General features: G+C 39.6%; 1 protein-coding gene across 23 annotated transcripts in view; it reads left to right on the top strand.

Moving 5' to 3' along the window:
• The window catches only part of LOC109994240 (protein tyrosine phosphatase receptor type D), a 354,409-nt gene that overhangs the window by 195,319 nt on the left and 142,206 nt on the right, over window positions 1-16,884 (top strand). For all 23 annotated transcript variants that reach the window (XM_065950652.1, XM_065950655.1, XM_065950656.1 and 20 more), the window contains one exon: window positions 15,423-15,460. The gene's annotated coding sequence lies outside the window, so the exon portion shown is untranslated. The remainder of the gene's footprint in view (window positions 1-15,422; window positions 15,461-16,884) is intronic.

Genomic DNA, 16,884 nt, shown 5'->3' with positions numbered 1-16,884 from the left:
TTTATACTGTCGACACAGCAGTTTGAATATGTAAGGGTTGGTGGTCCCATATTGCTTATAACATATTTGTCATTGAAGCTTGACGATGAACAAATTCTACGATGATCAACATCATACTTGGGGAAGATTTGGGTTAGAATCTTGAAATTTCAATTTTTAATATTGTTGATGCAACAATAACAAACATCCATCAAGTAAAGGCTACAATAGATTCCCTTTTAAATGTCTTTTGTAAAACATTCATGCACCATGGGAGCTCGGTGCTCATAGCCGCGTTCTGTGTACATACATGATTTATGTATGGTTTGTTTGCTTAGCAGCCTGACGCACATCTGCTTCAGTATGGGGCTCCTTTCAGCCAAAAAAAGAAAAGAAATATCCAGTCTTTTGTCATCCACAACCACCGTGTTTATTTAAAACACTACAGTATATGAAGCAGGACAGGAGGCACTGGTACGGAAAAGAGGGCTGTACCAACCATGGCCATGTTGCTTCAACACCCTGGACCTCTGGGCTTCTCTTACTGCCAAGCTGCAGTCACCCATGGAGCCATGTGCTTATTTTCTCTGCCCTCTTCTTGACCATATGGAGCATAAGGGTCATAGGGACACGGTGTATCACAGATTTGTCTCTGTGTGTGAGAGTGTGTGCATATTGTGTGTGTGTATAAGTATGGCCTGTTTGCAAAATGAGTCAAATCTGCTCGCTAGTGACTGTGGATTTGGCAGCAGGGTGCATTGATTCTGTCAGCATTTGCATTTTCCTGCCAGCCAAGAGTACTTTTATTAGCTCTACCAATATAGATGCAGCACACATCATAGTCTTTTCACATTTGGTTGTGTTGGACCTTACACAATGGCTGTGTTGTTTTCTTAGTTGATGCAGGGATTCCTTTTTTAACATGAAATTCAAAACCTTTCATTGCCTGGCTGTTTTCATTCATGTGAACGACGGCTTTTCCAGGCAACAAATAAAAGAAAAACCTCAGGTGATATATTTAAATGCCAAAGGTCAAACAGTTGTTATAGGTGTGAAATGATGAAGTGTCTTTTACTCCATTACCAGCTGATTCAGGGTCAGCTTGTCAGAGCTGACATGGTGACATAGTAGCAACCTCTCATTTAATCACCATATTAATTCAGCCATCACAAAGCCCTAATGACACAGCCGCTGGCCGATTAATCTCCGAATTTGATTTAGCGAGCATCCATTCATCATAACTGACTGTTTCAGTATGTAATCAATATGGCCCCTTTTAGCACCTCAGACACCTAGACCTCAAGAGGTACACAGTCGTGGTGTGAAGAGCGTTATGATAAAGTAAATGCTTGCCCAGGCCAAAGGGGAGACGCATCAATCAAGTAGCGATGCATACATCAGCAGCACCTTTTTCCTCAGGTCTCTGGAGCCTCTTTGAACGCCGAAGCAAATGCAACAGGACAGTGCCTGTCATCAAAAGGGAACATGCGAGTAGTATTTCATAGCGTCAATGAAATCTTGAGTAAACACACAGCTTTTCACATACCTCTAGTATTTAAAATGACAAAGACACTGCCTTAAACATGGGATCAGGAATGGGATCAGTGTGTGCACTAATCTGATCACCAATCTGATACTGTAATTAAGTAGAACCAAATAAATCAACCTGTTTCACTTTTAGATTATCTGAAACAGTTACAGTAACCAGAGATGGCACTCCAGTCTCAGTCTCAGACTTGAGTCACACTAAAATAGTCAGACTAGACTTGAACTAAAGGTTTGGTAATCACGCCCAGTCTTTCTATATTGTATTTCTGGCACAGTATAATTAGAAGCTGTGTGTTATTCCTCCCCATTATGCGGTATTTGATGGATCATAAAAGCATAAAAGTTATGACTTGGACTTGTGGCTTCCCTCGAAGACTTGTTACTATCTTTGTTGGTTACACAGCAAGCTTCATTGTCCTGCTACAATGGATTGTAATATAGCTTCCAAGGGAAACATATTTTTTAGAACAGCGGAGATAACTAATTTCTATTCAAGTTGTTGCTAATCTCCTTCTTTAATGTTCTTCAGGAGACGCTTTAAAACAATGAGAGGGATATGCCAAACAAATGTTCTCTAGTGAATCGTTGTCATTCCTGGATAGATTTACGTCATAGTTGTAAAACAGAATCTTTGCTCCCTGTTTACTTGTGTACAATTGCTATTAGTCCTGTATCTTGGAATAAGCTTCGTTCATTGTGCACCTTGTCAGTATCCCTGCATGCTCGCGCTTGGACACACTCCCTCCCGCCCCCCCCCCCCCTCTCCATACATACACACACGCCATCAAGCCGCAGGGCAAAAGCAGCTCTGCTCACTCAAGGGGAAAGTGAACAGCTGTGCCTGTGACAGCTGGAGCAGTCATGACATCCCTTCACCAAATATCAGGAATGGCTTAGGACGCAATGGCGAATCAGCCCGAGAGGGGTCCATTTACAACCTGGACGAGACGCATGGAGGCTTTACCCTGCGACCAGGCTCAGTTTTTCCTCTTCGTGTTTGCGGTGATAATGTGAGAAGTAATGAGTTCCTCCTTGGTCCTCTGCGCATATAATAGTCCCCCATTTGCCTCAAAACAAGCCCAATGGAGCAAATTAGAAAATATTAAGCCCATGAAAAAGGAGCTGAATGCTAATGTTTATTTTTCCGATGTCAATTTAAGTGATCAGATTTCCACCAGAATCATGTTTCATTGCTTACACTTTCTAACTTATGGAGAACAAGCAGGAATTCATTCACACAGGCAAAGTAGAAAACATCTGCTAGGTGCCATGAAATAAAAAGTAAGATCGACATTCAGAATTAAGTCTGTTAAACTAGCAGCAGTGGCATGTCAATCATTTCACCGTACCCCGGAGACACATAAGAATGCAAATTGTTATGGCGCATAAACACTTTTTCTAATCATCTCAGAGTTCGGGGTTTTGTTTGAAATATAAAAAATGATGGATGTCTAAAAACTTGTTAGAACCAGTCGTAATTGTGAAGGCAGCATTTAAAAAAAAAAAAGAAATCTGTGTACTATGCAAATGAGCATAATCACCTTCAGCCCCTTTAGCACCAGACCAATTTTAATTACACCTTAATTTCATGTATAAATACCCCCTATTCAGACGAGCTGCTGCAGTAAGCCCCTGCAGAATAGACTGAGTGGGAGGACTGTATAGGTGCAGATAATTACAACTCACTGTTATGGACTCCTGATTATATGAGGTGCCGGCCAACATACTGTCTCCAAATATCAGCGAATGAACTTCACCGGGGTGATAGATTAAAGTCTATCACAGCTATGACAGCGATGTCCTGTAAAACTGAGCAGTACTTCATACATGGCTAGGACAGTTTCTTTATCTCCAAGGTGCAGCTTGGACGGACCAATACTGTGATGTTAGAGCAAGATAACTAAGACAGCAGACTTGACAAGCCATAAAAACCAAAAATATATGACTTCAGGTCATATAAAAGGAGACTTCGGGTGAATTTTACAGAAAGCAGCAGCATGGCTGGTCTGGATTTTTCACTGGAAGAATTTTTGTTTAGTAAGTGGAAATTTGGTGACACTGGTTTATGTATAAAGGAAACCTTTAAAGGCTGTACAGTAGGTTGAAATAAAAATTATTTAAAATGTGGTAAGTTTGTGTTTCAAATTTAGTTTCATGCGTCTACAAAACATTTCCAGGTTCAATCATGTTGATAACAGATAAACCGCACGTTTACTTCTCTTTTGATGGAATCCATTAAAAAAAACAAAAATTATGTAAAGCTATGTTAAAGTTAATGATCGCTCCTCCGCAGCTCAAACAATTCTTATATATCGACCTGAGGAATTAAACCAGACTGACATACAGCCAAGTTGCAGTCCAGTTAGAAGAACTATAAAAGTTGAACGACTATAAATAGATCTCTTTTTTTCTGCTGAAGGGACTGAAGATCGAGCGTTGTTGAAAACACCAGAGGAACATATGCTTAGGCACAGCTTGCTGAGGCCTCAGATGTTTCTTAACAGTTGATTTCCTCAAGTTGCCTTTCCTTTTTTTTCACCGCGTTATTGTGCTAATTATTTTTCAGCACGTTCCACATGGGTGGTCGCACGGCTTTGGACCGCGACAAACTCAACTCCGTTTTTTTTTCTTCGTCTTAGCCCCAGAAGCACCCGACACAAGGAGTGCTGAATGTAAGCCCAGCTGTGTGGCACATTGAATCTACAACACTACTGACTGCTTTGAAATGCTTATGAGGGCTGATGGAGCGTTTTCTTGCTTTCCACTTCTGCCGCCAAATAAGATCTGTGGTGAGAAATCTTCCCGTAGAGTTGCTCTCACAGTGCTGATATTCAGGTGGATTCATATATATTGAAAAAATCAAATCATAGTTTATTATGCCAGTTTAGGATGATTTCTATTCTACCATGTGTTCTCCACCTCCTGCCAGGCTTGGAGGCTTTGAAAATATGAACCAAGTACTTTCATTATTCAAAAAGTGCTTTGTGGTGCTTCCCGTGATTGCCGTAGACAACAGCATGCGCTGACACAAAGGCAGAACAGTAATGCAGTCAAAAAAGTGTGTCATTGTTTAGCTTGTCACACAGAATTTTCTGGCTATATTATCTCCCGCAAACCTCAAAAACATGGTGTGGAACCTTTTGTGTCTGCCATGATGTGAAATTGGTCTTTACTTTGTGTGTGTACCAATGTCACAGTTGAAATCGGAACTGTTTTCAAACTACTGTGGTTTGACCTGACTGTAAAAATCTCCTGACTTCAGCGTGCCAGATATGATCTGAAATGGCAGCACACAAAGTCAGTCTGAGCCTGTCACCCTCTGTCATGTTTCTGATCATTTTTTGCTCCTAAAAGCAAGATGATAAAAAAAAACAGCCCTGTGGGTGTTTTTTTTTATTTTTTTATCCTGTTTAGAAAAAAATAAATGAGCTAATGCATATTTCACGTTCTTTCAGGAGAAAGGGAAAAGTGCTGGCTGTTCTATAATTTCAGACTTGCCTACTGAGGTCAGGGGTTCCATGCTTGAATGCCCACATTTGCATCTTTGACTCGCTCGGGCCCAGTGAGGAAGAATGAGCTGTTGCATCGCCTGTGATGTGCAAAAAGTGAGAATGTACAACAGCATTCAGTGAACTACGCGCGCTTCACTGAACTCGGCGTGAAACTATTTCACCACAGCAGGGTCTGCCTTCTCTCACAGAAACTATACAAATGCAAAAAAAAAAAAAAAAAACATATTAATGGGGCCACACTTTCACTTTCACTGGAACAAAAGAATAACTGCATCAACACACTAAAAAAGCAACATGTCATGCAAAAAGTGCTACCTAATTCTATTAACATTTATTTTTATGCACGTGTCGAATTCCACACCTGTGAGTCTTTTTTTCTTTTATATTTTTGCATGTCAAGTATGTGTTTGGTTTGCAGTTTTCCATCCCCCCCGTTTTTCTGCAGAATCCCAACAACACTGGTAACCAAAGGCATTTGCAGGGACCGGGCTATATGACCCTTGTTTGTCATTTCCCAAGCTATTAGCTCCCTATCCATGCAGGCAAGGTGAAATCTGCATCTATTCCTCATATTATTTACATATGAACTAATGATTCCCCTGTGGGCTCACTGTGGCCTTCCAAATACTCTGTGTGGTACAACCGTGGGTGATGTATGTAAGGTACTAGTGGGCAAGTGAAGCCGGTGACTAACCCGGTATGATACATGTTTTCACAGCCTAATTGCAGCTCCCAGCTGAATAGGCCATAAGCCAACAGAGACCTACTGACCTTGGTGGAAGTTAAAAAAAAAAGGGCCCCATGCCTCTACATGACCCACTTTGTTAGTGAAAAATCTTTGCTAGACATTAAACAACTCTGAAAGGCTATTGTGAATTTGCCAAGTTACCACATGGGCAGGGATGTCAGGAAAGCTGCTTGTATATTACATCGAAAAAAGGAGTTAACATCTGTCACACACCCTGGGGAGAGTACCGTGAAGTTTTACAGTAAGTAGTGCTTTACTCCTGTTTGTATATGGCAGTATTTCTAAGGAAAGGGGAACCGAGCAGCATCACACAACCAGTTATTTCTGCAGCACAGGCCTCTGCACCAACTGTTCAATTCAAGGATGAAACATTAAACACACCACATGTCTGTTTGCATAACTTTACCAATACTAGTACATTATGTCGTGTCCAACTTTATCAGAAACACCTGGAGGTAATCTGCTCCAGTGGTGGTATGCCACACAAAGATATTGATGGAAGAAAATAACACACCATCTTTCAAAGAGGCAGATGCTGCCCTCTTTGTTCCCTATCACCCGTCTTCCTACCCCGTTGAATCTAACAGCTGTTCTTTCTCTGCGCACTCAAACAGCCAAGTAAAGGCAGGAAACAGATAATTGAAAATGTCGATCTCATTAATTATCAGTGTGGAAGTTGAAGAAGCAGCTTTCATTGGGAAATAAATGGCTCATTCTGCATGTTTCCGACCTGAGCGCTTACAAAGCAAATTCTCACTCCATGGCAAAGCCTTTTAACAAACTAAGAGTGATGTGCTTTTAATATGTATTTATTGGCAATGAGTTAATAGACAATGTGTTATATGTGTGGGGTTAATCATAGTGACACACACATTAACCCCATAATTCATTGTTCATGTTGATTTTAAATTTCAATACTTTGCTGATTTGGCTCAGTCTAACTACTCTCATGCCAATATTTAAGCTTTTTTTTAGAAACGTAGATGAATGGTTCCATTGTATGCTACCTGCAGAGTACTGAATGGAAAACAGGCAAAGTAAAAAAAAAAGCAAGTGAACAAATGAGCATTCAGCAGATTCAGAGCCATTAAGTTGGTGGAAACCAAAGCAAGATATAAGTAGAGTGAAAATTTAGATAAGCAGACAGAAACGATTACAAATGAATACCGTTCCACCAAACGTGCAATAATGGCAAAAACATACTGTATGGGGACACAATAAACATTTTCCTCATATTCATATTTCAGGTAAGCGCATATAAAAAAGGATTGTTCATAATATCTCCATGTCCCTTCTCTCATGAGACTGTTTTAGAAAGCAGCAAGGTACTTATTTGGCAAAAAAGGTCAAATAACTCCGCATTCATTAACGTGCCAGGAAGAAGTACAAGTAAATGCAAATTTTCCTCAGATTGGTTTTGATGAATGAACCTAAAAATGGTATTGCAGGTTTTACTGACGTAAAGCTCAATGGTATTTAAGTTACTTAAACAGCTACCACAGAAGAACCCATACATTGATGCTTGCACAAAAAACTTTATCGTTACAAGGCGAAGTTTGAGTCCGCACTACCATTCTCAGTCTGTTTTCATCACTGAACAACTCTCCCTTAAATAAATATACAGTGGCTGTCAAAAAATTAAGCTTTTTTTGCAACTCCAACCCACAGTTTGAAACCAGTCCTTAATGTAACATTCTGTGACCAAGTGCTGCAGATTACATACTAATTCATGTCCAATTTCAACTGCTCATCCTGGTCCATTGCGAGAGGTGCCAGCCAGTGTTGTACCTGTAACACATACTACAACTCCTAATTGATTTTACAAGGCAGCTTAGGCTCTAATTGCTGATTTGCCTGGGGAGATTCTTGATCCCAGTGGCTGAGCAGGTTCTTTTTGTGGTGTGCTGTTAGAGGAGACTTTCATTCATGGGAGAGCAGACAGGACAGGGATTGAATGAATGCATCAAGAAACAAGTTGTGTACTGCATTCAGAGTAAAGGCAGATATTAGCACTTGACATGAGTCATCGGATGCATTCTTTGAAGCTTGCTTATATCCCATATCCTGTTTCAAAGTTATACTTTTTTTTTTTTTTGCAAATAGTGTTAACATTTTGAGTGTGACGATGATGATAACCAATTACATTACTTCTGACTGCAACAGCAGGAGAGCAAGAAATGATTGCAGTGTGCTGAATAAATGCTTAATTGCTTTGAAAGTGTTCAAGCATAAGATTCAAGTCAAATCTTTTAGTTGGTTCATGTAAAGGATTGGGTTATTTAGATGTGTGATAAAGTGAACTACTTTAAATGTACAAGTTCGACATCATATCTGGAACATATGAATAATTGGATAAGAATATTGGAAAAAATGTGTATTTTGAATTTCTTGTAACTAATTGATTTTCCTTGACTTAATAAGAAGTGCTATGCAGAATAAACGGAACCAATATCTCAGGTGTTCCTAAATCTTTCCATCTTGATTTCCTTGATTTTGGATAAAGTCTCAATATACAAAAAAATCTGGAAAGAATACCATGTAACTGCTGTGGCAAAGGACAGTATAGTCATCTGCAGCTGCATAGACAATGAATACAATCCTGATTTTGTCATCCGACACGTTTGCCATTTTCCTTTTAATGCTCCGGTGGGCTTTGTATAAAGGTCTAGATTTGTCAGCATTACTGGAATGTAAAGCTTATTTGAGTTTAAAATGAGAAAATATAATGGTGCTAAACTCAATGTTCAGTCTGTGAAGAAGCTGCAGCCCCTACACAGACATTGCATTTGGATGCAAAACTCAGTATTTATTTATCTGAAAAAAGATTTTCACATAACAGGAATATAATTTACTTTGTATCTGAGCTATAAAAAATATATATATAAAATGATAAAATAATTAATTATAAAATAAATTAAATTTGCTTCCCCAGTCACAAGTCAAAAATAGTGTTGGCCTGACGCAGACATGTCCTTTTGGCTGCATTAAATATGCTTTTGCATGATTAAACTGTTGACTCTTTGCACATTTTATGTACCAAACACATATATAATTACTTTTTTTATTCACAACACAAGCACAGGCTCAGAATTAATTGAAACATCAACGTAATTTCCCAGCAAATTAATGTATCATTGTCATCAGTGTTGGTTTGTTATAGTCAATTAACTTTTGTGTGAATTATTTTTCTTTCACAAAACTGTGACAGAGCAATTTCTCTCAGATGGACCAGGATATACTGTACATCATAGTTTGTTAGCTTGATGCTAACACATAATGGCAATTGCCATCAACTAGTTAACAGACTTAGCATATTAATCACTTTGATTTGAATAGGTAATAGTTTCTTAGCATCTCTACTGTCTGTCACGCTACAGTTATGTAATTGGTCTCTCAGTTCGCTAACGGGCAGAAGTGACGGTTGCACATCTGTAGTCACATTTGAGGAAAAACATTAAAGCAACACTGAATTACTGTCAATGAAAGTAAGAATGTCTAGGGCTGCACCCCATGGGAAATTTGAGAAAAACTAATGTCTCAAGTCATGTGACCTTTGACCCTCAACCAGGAGGTGTATGTATTACCAAATACATTTATCAGAATTATTGGAATGAATGCTGGCAGGCGCTGACAACCTACCAGGTTCACTGTACTCATTATCTATTTAATGTACATTCAACATGTTTAAGTAGACCTTCTTCTGTAGGTGTTTGTAGAGGCTGTGCCCCATCACAGAAACGTCCATATCAGGACCTTAGACATTAAAAAAATGTTTTAACAGACTCCTTTTTTACTCAGAGGAAGACGTAGAGTAGTCGAAACATTAGTCTTTTGCACCTTAATAAATTGCCTTAAGTGATTCGTGGGCTCCAGTATTTTCTTTTGATCTGCCTGTGTGAAGGAGTCCATTGAATCATTATACCAAATATTTTTTACCACATCACAGGATCAGAAAACCATGGATTCCATTTTTGAAGCACAAAGGTATATTGTTAAATCTCCAAGGTGCTACCTGTCTATGATTAGTATGCACTTTGTCCTTTGTTTCAGTTTCAATTTCTGCTCCTCAAACTCTGTAGAACTAAACAGTATGAGAATATGGTAGGAGTAATCTGACAAAATATATGCAGTTCCATAAGGCTAGCCAGGCAGAAAATAGATAGGGTTTTTTTTTTTTTTTTTTTTTTTTTTTTTTTGAGGGGGGGGGGGGTAATGTGTCACTCACAGTGTAGATTCTGCTGCCTTTATAGAACCAAGACTGAGGTATGACCAACAGCTTCTGGCATGACATAAAACCTGAATAGTTGTACCTTTCACCGGCATTTATTGAAAAGGTACAGAAAAAGAAGACTCTTTGGTAAAATAGATCAATTTTCCCTCATCATTCATTTTGTCTTAAGAGCCTTGGTGTAGACTCAGTCTTTCTGTATGTGCCTTGACAGAAGTGCAAGGTAATTATTGAAACATATGGATGGCTGAGCCCTCTCTAACCCTCTCACTAATGATGCTTGGCTATTACAGAAGGGCATAGGAAGGACACTTCTACTATTAACTGATATATCCCACTAGAGATCCATGACTTATCCTACACTTGTTGGCTAAAGAGAAACTGAAAGACCTTTAGAGAGACATGGGGGAAAATATCTGACATACATGATCTTATTAATGCTTATTCCTCAAAGAAAACAGAAACCATGACCCACAGGTTATGTAGGGTATGTGTAGTAACTCTCGTCTATATGCTAGCAAAACATTATATACAGTACGTACATTGTTTGTCCTTATTCATCTGAGATGGGCAGTATTTAACTAATACTGACATCCCTGAATTATAAAATGAATAGGGCCCTGTGTTATGTTTAAAAGTTAAACTCGACAAAGTTCTCTAGTAGGCTGACGACTAAATATCGTATTTAACTGCATGTTGTTACCAACAGAGTAAATGGACCACTGGTGCACTAAGACATTTCTTTTTCAAAGTTTCTTGCTCTCTGAGGCTGATGGTTCTCTGAGCTTGCACATACAATTACAACAATTGCTGAATCTTTGCTACATCAAAGCCTTTCCATTGGTAGCAGATTCAATTTAACTCGGGACGACCCACTTCAACTCCATTAACTTTCTTTGCTGAATGGGATCAGGAGGAGATGCTTCCCCATAATGCCAGCTCGCTTAGGGCAATTTTTCAGCTTGGAAGCAGCAGCCTTCTCTGATGTTAATGGACCCAACAGTTACCCTCCTCAGTCCATGCAAAACATGCATACATCCCCCAGGTACATCACAGTGTGACCCAGCCAACTGGAGCTTTTGTTCATGTGTTCTTGTGGCTATGGGCAAAATTGATGCTAGTACACAATGGACTAAAAGCTTTGGCGGACAGGAAGAGTCCCCAACACAATAGCTGTGGCTGGTCCAGAAGCAGCAGTTGGAAATAGCTTCACTCCTTCAGACATATGCAGCACTTATACAATTTAGCTGAAATGGCCTTCTGCTAAAATTACCTCGGTAGCAGGCAGCTAAATGGAAGATTGTTAAATGTTTGCATCAGACCATTTTGAAATCCAAAGTGTGTGTGAAAAACATATAGACAGCATTTTTTTAAAGATGAACTATGTATAAAACTTAATTATAGACCATATTATCTGTTACTGAGCCCCTTGACACAACCTTACTGCATACTCTGCTGTTGATTTTATCTTTAGGCAGTATAGCTAAAGTGCACCAGACGTCTACAGCAGCTGAGTGGGTGAAACTATGAAAAATAAAGGCCAGCGAATACATCTATTCAGTCAATCTTGGTGACAATTTTTTCGGCCAATTTAGCCAACTCTGCTCTTCGTGTCTTGATTTTATTTCATTATTTTCCACTTGACTTCTCCTGCTTAACCTTTGCTTTGACATTACATGGATGGATCTGTTTAAATGGTTGTGGTAGTTTGTACAACTGCAGCTGTGTTACAGTATTGATAGCCTGCTGACAATTTGGGGACCTTATGACCCCGAATGAGATGGACTGTTTCAACATCACAAGAGGTCTTTTTTTTTTTCCGCACAAATTTCAGCAATGTTACTGGTGGTGGTCTTGTGGCTCACTAGGTGGCTTGGCCCATCTAACGGTGCCAAAAGTGCCAGATTGCCCGTGTGAGCCTTCTTTGGACCACCTCCACACAATTTCCAGCTGGCACATAGCAAACATCTTTGATTGGTCCATAACACCACAGCAGTTCTAACATCCATCTCTCCCTGTTGCTAATTGAGACAGGAGAAAGGCTTCAGCCATTCAATTCTTTCCCTAAACGACTATTGGACACTAGAGACCAGATGGTCTGTCAGCGGATGTCAATGGTGGCCAGTTGTTACATTTGACAATGTGGGCTGATCTGGCAAGTATCAGTACAATTTTTTCTGCCTTCAAGGAGGAGCAACTGGGAAAACAGCACTTGGATTGATTTCATCCCTCATTCTGCGCACAGCAAATATTGTTGACAAAGACATATGGTGGAGAGAGGTGCACAGCAGCAGGCTGGCCAGCCTCAAGCCTGAGCTGTTTTCACTTGATTGTTTCAGGCAACATGCACATTTAGACAAGCAATGTATGCAGTGTTCGCAGGCAGGCACACAGGCACACACTGCTTTAGTTCAAACACAGATACAGAGGCAAGTAATAAATCTCCACATAGCCACAAATATGCATCTTTCACTGTTTCCTCCCATGGTCCTTCCCTTTTTTGCAAGGCATCATCATGTTTACAATTTAATACAACAGACTGCAAGATGCGGGTGTTATTGACTCATGTTCATCAGCCTAAAGTGCTTCGTCTCCAAACCACAACACTGCATGCCAGATGTTGGTTGTTACATGTCAGGAAGGAAGCAGCTATGCTGCCTCAAAACTCCACCTCAGTCACCCTGTCTTTGGCTGAGCCAATCTTTGAGAAATAGAGTCTTTCACCTTCAGTCTATTTGGAATTGGGGAAACCAACCTGACGTTCAAAGTTGCTTGCTGAAGCAGAGTCCCTGTCTGGGCTTTGGCAGCTGGACTGATAGCCAGCCCTGTGGAATGGCAGCTGTTGAAGGGCTTTTTAAATTGCACCCAGGTTGATGGGTGGCTGTCAGGAGGGCAATGGACAGAGAATTTAGAAAGGGGAGAAAAAATCTCAAGGAAGTGCAGTAAGGGGGATGAGGGGTAGTAGAGCAGGGAGGACAGTGACCCTGTCGCCAAGGTGTAAGGGAAAGAAATGTCTCTTGTCCTTAGAAAATTTAAGTATATAAACTGAAAAAGCAGGAAGTCGGGATTGGGGAGGGCCATTGTATAGACATGAGTGTTAGAATAAAAAGCTGTAGTGCTAAAGCCTGTCAACAACAGGGTTATTCGGGTAGGTGTAGCACATCATCACTGTTCATCAGGTTTGATATTCCAAGACTATGTTTACATACAGCAGGATAATATCAATTTCTTTGCCAGCTTGATCGGTTGTCACAGATACACATGGAAATTTGTATCTCATTCTCCCTTTTTCCTTTGTGCCAATTCAGTCTCACCATTCTATTAATCACAATAGCTAAGACGTGTTTCTTGTGGCTTTTGAATAAAATCATTGCCAATAGGAATTCACAATTGTATTTCAAATTAAACAAAAATGAGATACTGTGATTTGCCATTTGCAGAGCAGTGGAAAACTGTGGGTGTCAAATAATAGGACAATTTCAGCCTCACAGGCTAATCTTGCTTTGCTGGAGTTGTGCTGTGCAACAGATGCTGGTTTAAGAAGGTCATCATGTCTATTTCCCCAGTTTTTACACATTGCATTTTCATTATTTTTGGATATTTAAGGCATTATCTCAAACCTGTCAAGGTGATGCCAAACTGCTGCTTAAAGGGTACAGTGCTTGTTAAATCTATTAGACTCTGTGGCTTCTCTTTGGAGTGTTTAACAATTAAGTGTACTGAGTGTATTACTCAGCAGATAAATATCTCAATAAACGTTCCAATTAGGGTTGGTAAACTGGTTACTTTACAGTAGAATGACAAGCACTAATGTCTATATCCTATCACTATTCATACTAAAAAGTGAAAACAGACTTGGGCACAATTAACTGTGACTGTCTGTCTATTTTAGGGAAGCTACCTTATTATCAAGAGCTGTTCTAAGTTTCTAACAGGCTATTTTTTTGCATCTCCACGCAGTCTCACAGTATTCAGCGGTCGAATAATCTATCAATCAAATCAGTCGATCATATCTTCTCCTTCTGTTTGTATTGCCAACCAGCTGGTTCTATGAGGTTCTGATAGTCCATGAATGTCTGCATTCATAGACAATTATTCGCCATCGATCTATGACAGGCAGTAGGACCTCTGACAGGTGGCTCTCTTACTGCATGCTGATTGCTGGAGTGTACCTATTAATCATTTCCTGTATTCCACACCGGTCAGGAAACCTTTTTTATGGATGGGACACAATGGCGCTACCAATTCTTTCTTTCCAAACTCTGTTCTAACTTTTTCCATTTGATTCCTCCCAAATTCATCTTGAGTATAGGTGAAGATAAACAATACAAGAAACTGCAGTTTTCTTTTTTTTCAAATGTCAATTTTTAGTCCGAACAAGCTGAGATTTTGACATTTATTACGTTTATTTTTATTGCAAAAATGGTTGAAGCAACTCTGCAAGTAAATGTGTGCTTTTATTCCATTCAAGGAACTAGGCACATCAACAATAAGCCCGTGCCTAGAACAGTCCTGGTGAAATGACAGCGTACTGTACATCAAACTGTAGCCATTTAGTCTTAGTAACTCCATAATGTAGCTTGCATATAAACTAGGAATAAATTCCCTTTCGGCATTTTGACAGCAGCTATTCAGATACTTAGCCCTCATACTCTACAGTCATATTCCTCTGCCAGAATCAATTGTGCTGGCAACCATTGCCAAGCACTGAATTTTATCTCCCAGCTAGAGAAAAAAAATAGGGGAAGGGAAGGGAACACAGCATAGAGATACGCTGTTTATCAGTCACACAACTAATTCTCTCTCCCATCTCTCTCGATTCCCCGCTTTGAAAGTGAACTTGGTATTAATCAACAAGACCTTGAGCGCCTTATGCACACAATCAGCAGTGACGTGCCCCTTTTTTCCCTTTTTTCTGGCCAATCTCTGACCTTCTGAGTGCCGCCCACATTTTAATTAGTACTACACTAAAAATCTGCTGTGTGCCCCCCCACCAACTTACATTTCCCCTTTGTTCTCACAGCTCCATTTTGTCCCCCAATGAAATCCATGGGAGATATACCACATTTAAGCAGTGATTAAATATCAGTGGTGGAGAAGCAGTTTATTGTAACGGGTTGGAAAATTACAAGGGCTTAAGTGTCAGACACATATGCCTGCCAAATGTAATAAATGTTTGCCCTTTACACTAAAGAAAAGCAATGGCAGCAGTGACTGTGTGCTCAGCTCATGGCCGCAGATTGCCACGTACTTGTAGCTCTAATTTAGATAATTTCACAACAAAACCCACTGCTATCTTCAACAACACCTCTTGAACTTTTTCCAAAAAATGACATCACCCTGTTATCATTTCAGCTTTATGACAATATGAATTAACACAAAGTGTTCTCTTTTTGTTGTCCTGCAGCTCTTGAATTGTTGGGAAGGTTGCTTGAGTGCTGAAAGGTAAGATTTTCCCATTTAAATGATGTGCAGAAATCATTCTAAAATTGAAGGCTTAGAAATGTCGTAGTATTTTAAGATGTGTTTCTGTGTGTGCTCAGTCTCCAGGCTGTGTTAATGCTGGTTGCAGCAGAAACTGAGCCTCAGAGGACAGAGAGTGAAGGCCTCTTGCTCTTTTTCTCCCAACTGTTTAATTAGCGTGGTCTCAGAGACTGGGGTGCCGCTTTAGCAATCACGAATCCTGCGCAGCCAATAAGAACTTGTGTTCAACCGCGTCTGACAGAGATAAATGGCATGCCGCAACATCTCAGCCTCGCCCATCATCTCTGTTAGCCATGCAATAGTGCATTGTGGGAAGACTATAGAAGAGAGCCACGAATCTAAGTGGGCATGTGGGTCATATGATAACATGAATCTGTGTGGGTGATTTCAGAGTGTTTGTTCGTGCAGCTAGTTTGCTAAATGAACCACATTTACTTGTGTTTGTGTCATATTCATGGTTTGAATTGCTGAGCGTACCACAAAGTATGTCTTTTTGGTCTGTTATGACATTGGTTCGACTGTAAGCCAATCGCTAAAGACAATTCGGCTTGGGCAAAAATTGATAAAGGAAGGCATTTTGGATCATAAGATGGGATAAAAACATAAAAAATTATGAATTATTTAGAATACATTGTTCATAAAAAGCTTCCACTGATAATTGTATAATGCATCCTTCTAAAATATTGAGTGTTTAAGGCCAAATGCCACATCTTGTCCATGTATTGGCTAACAGGTCCAGATCAATCATGTTTTGTAGGCACAGAAATAGAAAAAACATCCATTTTAGGAGACTGAATCACACAGTAAGACTGCAGAACATCGCCCACACTCCAAAAATAAATAACTATTTTTAGACATTCCGCTCATTTAATAGCCACAGGTGAAATTCCCAGTTAAACACAATATGACTATGAATCACCTGCAAAATCAGTGCTTGGTGCAGAAAAACTGAAGTCACTGAGTTCAACTTAATGATGGTTTCCAGTCCAAAAAATGATATAGAAGCCTGAGAACAATGTCAGCTCCATCATTCAGTAAAAAAACAAATGCTGCTGACATAATGTATGTTGACATTGAATCTTTGAGCTGATTAAAAACCATACTGTTCCACAAAAAAACAAAAAGATGTGATCAATTCCATCTTCTTCTTAATTAATATTTGTTTTTTTGCAATTTCCAATCAAAATGTAATGGTATGCAATGTCTTTTTATGTATTTCTATTATAGCAAATATTATTATCAAATATAATAATATCAAATATGATTTGTATAGTATTACAAAGTAGGGTGTCATCAGTATAAAAAAAATGTCCCCATACCCTGACACCTTTTTATGCCTTACATGAGCTTCACTTATGGGATGGCTTCAGCTGTAATTGCCGCGG

This window comes from Labrus bergylta, chromosome 22, assembly GCF_963930695.1.
Source record: "Labrus bergylta chromosome 22, fLabBer1.1, whole genome shotgun sequence".
NCBI classification, from domain to species: domain Eukaryota; kingdom Metazoa; phylum Chordata; class Actinopteri; order Labriformes; family Labridae; genus Labrus; species Labrus bergylta.
Note: the sequence above shows the minus strand (reverse complement) of the source record. Positions and strands in the feature narration are given on the sequence as shown.